Raw genomic sequence first — 6,051 nt, 5'->3', positions numbered from 1 at the left:
GTAACATTAACTGTCTTTCTCTCTCCACAGATGCTGCCAGACCTGCTGAGTTTTTCCAGCACTTTCTATTTTCATTTAAGGTAGATATTGACCTTGGAAGAGTGCAGTGCTGGTTCACCAGAAAGATATCTTGGCTTAAAGGATTAAATTGTGAGGACCGGTTGCATACTCTCGGCTCGTATTTCCTTGAGAAAAGAGGGTTGATGGCTGATATAATTAAAGTTTTTATAATGATGACATGATACAATGGGGTAGATACAGTGCAACTATTTCCTCTGATGGAGGAATCCAGCAGGAGCACAATCTTAAAATTAATGCTAGGCTATTTAGGAGAGGCACAATCTTAAAGTTAGACCAATTAGGAGTGAAATCAGGAATCACTTATTCACACAGTGAGTGGTAGAAATTTATAATTCTTGTTCCCCAGGAAGATGTGGATGCTGATGGTCAACTGAAATTTTCTTATTTATTTTATTCCTTATTTTAAAATCAGTAAGGTTATCAAGCAAAGACAGATAAATGGAGTTGAGATACAAATCAACCGTGATCTAACTGAATGGTGAAATGAAGGGCTGAATGGCCTATTTCTGTTCATGTATTCTATGAACTAAATAAAAGTAATATTGAAGCCATTGTCATCGAAACTTGCACAAACTACACCACAACCTTGCCACCAATTCCATCCCCCTCCCTGGCCACTGTCTCAGGCTCAACCAGACTGTTTTGTCACACAGGTCCTAAGTTTAACATCTCATCGGAAAGATGAAAGCCACCACAGGAGTTGAATCATGCAAATAAAAGCATGATACCCCAGCAGCAGTCTGAATGCTTTCAATTTGCAAAAGACCACTGGGTCAAGTTTTAATTTAAAGAGCAGGCAAACTAGATGGACATCTTTTGTGGAGTATTGCTGTACGACTCTGAGAAGGTATTGGCTTGCCAGCATCTCCTATATCCTTCAGAATTTTGCAATAGAGAAAGCAGAAATTCTACAGCCAGAGAACTGTGAGCATCAGCGGGAGCTTTGTTAGGCAAGGAGGAAGGTGAAATGGGTGCAGCAAATGTGAACCAGGAAGACTGGAGTGTCAATCATTGACAGGACTTTCATTTAAAAACTCTACATGTGACTCTGTGATAGACTCTTTGTACAATATTTTTGTCTCATTCACAACCTCATGTGCCCAATGACTAATGTCTCTACCTTCAACCATTGTTGCCTATTTCACCATCTCAATTACATGGAATTATCTACATCTACCTAATCAAAGCCCTTGATAATTTGAAAGACCTCCATCAGTTCACCCACCATCAATCCCTGCCAACCCTTTTATTTTAAGAGAAAAGAGCCCAAGCCTGTTCTATCCTCAGAAGTATAACCTCTCAGTTCTGGTAATAATATATCTAATAAATCTGCAACACATGCTCCAAAGAAGGCACAACCAGTTTATTTCTCTACTCAACTCTTTTGCCTTGCCCTCAAATGGTTAATTTCCCCACTGTTTGGTCTTGATGAGAGTGGAAGTTCTTGTCACCCAGCATCTTATTTTGTGCTCATTCTAAGGTACTACCTTTGGTGGGAGGAGCCAGTGTGGTGACCAGCTGCTGTTCCTCAATGGGTGACTTGTGGTGCTGCTATGGTGCTTCACCTCTTGTTGCTCTATCCTGAATTGGCCACTGCCAGCAACTTTGGTCCTCCATAGTATGGTTGCTCCTGTCTGCTAAGAATCAGAGGCATGGCTAGTTCACTGATTCATGTTGGATCCAGAGTTGGAGTGTGTAGGCATTTCCAGCTGTGGAGGGACATGGATCCATTGAATTATAAACCACAGAAGGAGACCATTCAGCCCATCATGCTTAGTCGAGTTATTCAATTGGTTCCACTCCCTGCTCTTTCTCCATAGCCCTGTATATTTTTCCTTCAAGTATTTATCCAATTCCTTTTCAAAAGTTATCATTGAATATGCTTTCACCTCCTTTTCAGGCAACGCATACCAGATACAACAACTTGCCTCGTGCCAAAATGTTTCTTCATGTCACCTCTAGTTCTTCTGCTAATCACATTAAATCTGTGTCCTCTGGTTACTGACCCTCTTGCCACAGTTTCTCCTTATTTATTCTGTCAAAGCCATTCAAAATTTTGAACACCACTATTAATTCCCCTCTAATCTTCTCTGTGCTAAGGAAAACAGTCCCAGCTTCTCCAGCCTCTCCACATGAAGGCCCTCAATTCTGATGAAAGGTCAAGGACCTGAAACATTAACTCTGTTTCTCTCCCCACAATTGCTACCTGACCTGCTGAATATTTCCAGCATTTTCCATTTTTATTTGAAGTCCCTCATCCCTGGTATGTGTGCAGTGAAAGGGACTTGTCTGTCTGAAAGATAGGTTGGGCATATAGAGCTTCTTGACTCTCTCTTTACTGCTTTAGGATTAAGGATCAGTGAGGCTGAAGACTTTTCTAAATAATTGCCTTTACGGACATTACAACAGAACAGTTTTTCTGAGGGAGATGCTTACAACCTTAGTCAATCATGCAACTCAATACTCAGAATGGTCAAATTCTTCTGCTTTAAGGTTAATCCCCTGTTGACCTCCTCCCTGGTCGCTGCTCCTTAAGTTTACTGAAATTACTTTTTTGCATATTATTCTCACCAATGCAATAACAGCTTCTGATGTTTATGACATTTTCTCACAGTCTTCATTGGTCTAGTCAGGCAGAGTGATTATCTTTAACCTTGTCCTATATTCTGTGAAAGAACATCAAGTCTCAGTTAGTCGTCAACAATCCAAAGCAATAATATGAAAGCTTTTGTGCTTAATCAAATTTTCAACATCAGTTCGACTTTGGTTAAGTTTAACAGCTTTGTATTCTATCTCTTAGGGCAGGATTTTTATTCGGCAGGCGCCTGCGATTGGCAGGCCCAGGAGCGGCCGGAGAACAGACCCCCCGACTGCATTCGGCTCCCGACCATGATTTCACACTAGCAGGCTAATTAAAGGGCAGCCAGCGTGAAAGGTGCGCTGAAAGGTTCAGTGCTGCCGAGGTGGAGGCAGGAGGAGGGCAAGTGCTGAAGTTAACATGGGCATGGGGGAGCGTGGAATGAAAGCTCCCTGAAGACAGAGAGCTGCCTCAGGGAGCTGAAGAATTTAAATGTAAAAAATAAAGATTTTAAAAACAGGGAGAAAATGCACACACATCAGAATCAGTCACCAAAACATATGGATGATGAAAATTCTCATCTTGGAATCAAATATAATACCAAGGTTATGAACAGTCTGGCTCAACCTCAGAATGGGGGAAGAGGTGGAGTCAGTGTTCCAGACAGAAGCTTTGCTCTTCCCAATATTTAATTGGAACAAATCTCTGCTCATCAACATTGGATGTCAGACAAGCAGTCTGATAATTTAGACACAGAGGAGGAGTCAACCGAGGCAGAGAAGAAATAAGCTATGTATCATCAGTGTACATGTTGAAACTGACACCCTGATTTTAGATGATTGGTGATTAGTGATTTTGGACAGCAGGAGAACTCCCCTGTTCTTCTTCACAACAGGACAATGGGATCCTCTGCATCCACCCAAGAGGGCCTCAGTTTAATGTCTCATCCAAAAGATGGCACCTCCGACAGTGCAGCATTCCCTCAGCACAACACTGGGAGTGTCAGCCTAGATTATGCACTCAAGCTTCTAGAGTGGGACTTGAGGCAAGACTGCTACGAGCAGAAGTCTCCGCATGAAAAATCAACCACAATGGCTTTAAATTGGGGCCATGACTTCCATATACCCTCTGATGTCTGATTATCCTCTATTCTCTAACTCTGCCTCACTTGAAAAGAGCCACTTGATCTCAAGTCCTAATAGTCAATGCAAATGGAGATAAGAAAGACCTGGAAATTCCTTCAGAGTCCTTCCCACTCCACTTCTGTAACTTCCTTGGAAGTGTGACACATAAAATTCCCACTTTACATTCCAGTGAAGTTATAGCAGTGACAGAGAGCAGCTCCGAGGAAATGGAAATTCCTGGCCAAAATGAATTTTGCCCTTGATATATATATATATATATATATATATATATTAAAAAAACGATTGGGTGAATCATTAAACATTTCAATTTTGTCACTAAAATGGCCAACACTGTTAAATCAGGATCATTCAAAGGATAGGAAATGAGGACTATCATAAAATTTCATTAAATCATGCATTACATTCATAGTTAGAGGTCACCAGAGGAAACTTTGAATCAGCCAACTTAAGGCAAATGGAAAGGATTGAGCTGTACTTTCACACAGTACAAGGGCATCGGTTCTGAAATTACAGCACAACGTGAAAACAAATTACATACAATTACATAGAATCTACAGCACGGAAGCAGGTCATTCAGCCCAACTGCTCCATACTGGTGCTTATGCTCCACAAGAGCCTCCTCCCATCCTACTTCATCTCATCCTAATTGTTAAATCTGACTTTTTTCAATGGCTGCTTAATTAGCTTATTTTTGGCTAATAAGCTTTACAATTGAATACAAGATTTAAGTATTTCAATACTTATCCTGTCACTCATCAAGATTTGCCATTTTTTCTCATGTAGCAATAGTAATGATGTTTAAATGAGCAGAGCACAGTTCAAAATAATGCAGAACTTACAGCACAGAAACAGGCCATTTGGCCCAGCAGGTCCAGTATTTCAGCTCCGCACAAGCGTCCCCTGCCCTTATCTCAACCTACCAATATGTCCTATTCCTTCCTCATGTATTTATCCAGTTTCCCCTAAGGCATCTATGCTATTGACCTCAACCACACCCTGTTGAGCCCTAAGTTCCACATTCTCACCACCCTCTGGGTAAAGAAGTTTCTTTTGAACTCTTTATTGGATTTATTAGTAACTATCTTATATTGATAGACCCAGTTTTGGTCTCTCCCTCCAAGTGGAAACGTCCTCCCTAAGTCTACCCTATCACCTACTTCATAATTGTAAAGACCTGTACTAGGTTAGTTTAATGTTGATCAGTTATTAAACTTGCACAATTTTGTATGACTCCTCAGTATCTGGCATTCTCAGTGACATTTAATTGCTGATAATTATATATAAAAGGGAAATACTGCAGATGCTGGAAACTTGAAATAAAGACAAGAAAATGCTGGAAGTATTCAACAGGTCAGGCAACATCTTTGGAAAGAGAAAAATTTAAGGTTGGGGGTGACCTTTCATCTGGACTGGAAGAAATTGGAGATGTAACAGGTTTTAAGCAAGTATGGAGGCAGGGAATGGTGGTGGAGTGAAAGTGGCAGTGAGGAAGAATGTGCCATGGGGAGGGAGGGCTGCGTTTGCTGCCAATGCTGTGCATGTACAGATGTACACGCAGCCACCATCTTTATAGGGGGCAATGTGCAGCAAGGTGATCACTGGCCCTGGAATTACAAATATTACAGCTCAAGCAGCAGAATCTTTCAGGGGTCCCACAGTTTTCTTTATCCCATTTGATTTCCTTAACATTTTCCTTGCCTTTTTTCCCCAATTCTTTTGGGAAGGCACCTTTCCTCCAATGGACCATCTTGTCATAGCAGCATACCTCAGTGCTGTGGAAGGGATGCTGTGTCATTAAGCCTGTATTCCATCATCTGCTTGCCCTGTTGGTGCTTAAATGTGCTGTGCTGGGAGAAACAAGCCCCGGAGCTGCAAACAGAATTGCGGCCATCATTATGTTTCCTAACAGTAACTACAAATTGCTCTGGGACATCCCAAGGTCATGAGATGCTGTATAAATGCAAGATCTCATAGTTCAAGGGAAGATGACCCAAAACTATTGCTTTTTGGAGCCTCTAACTTGCGAGTACTTGCCTTCTCAAGTTCAAATAAGTGTTCTCAAGTTGGGAATTCTACTGCACAGAAACACCACCAATTAAAAAAAAAATCAGAAGCCTCCACTGCATTGACAGGAGATACAGTGATGGTGAAAGGCAAAGAGTGTTGTAGTGGAACAAGCAAAGAAACAAAAGATGGGTCCAGAGGAGGTGTAAATGGTCAAAGCAGAGCCATTACCACCATCTGTTG

The sequence above is a fragment of the Cetorhinus maximus genome, chromosome 2 (genome assembly GCF_964194155.1).
Source record: "Cetorhinus maximus chromosome 2, sCetMax3.hap1.1, whole genome shotgun sequence".
Lineage (NCBI taxonomy): Eukaryota > Metazoa > Chordata > Chondrichthyes > Lamniformes > Cetorhinidae > Cetorhinus > Cetorhinus maximus.
Note: the sequence above shows the minus strand (reverse complement) of the source record.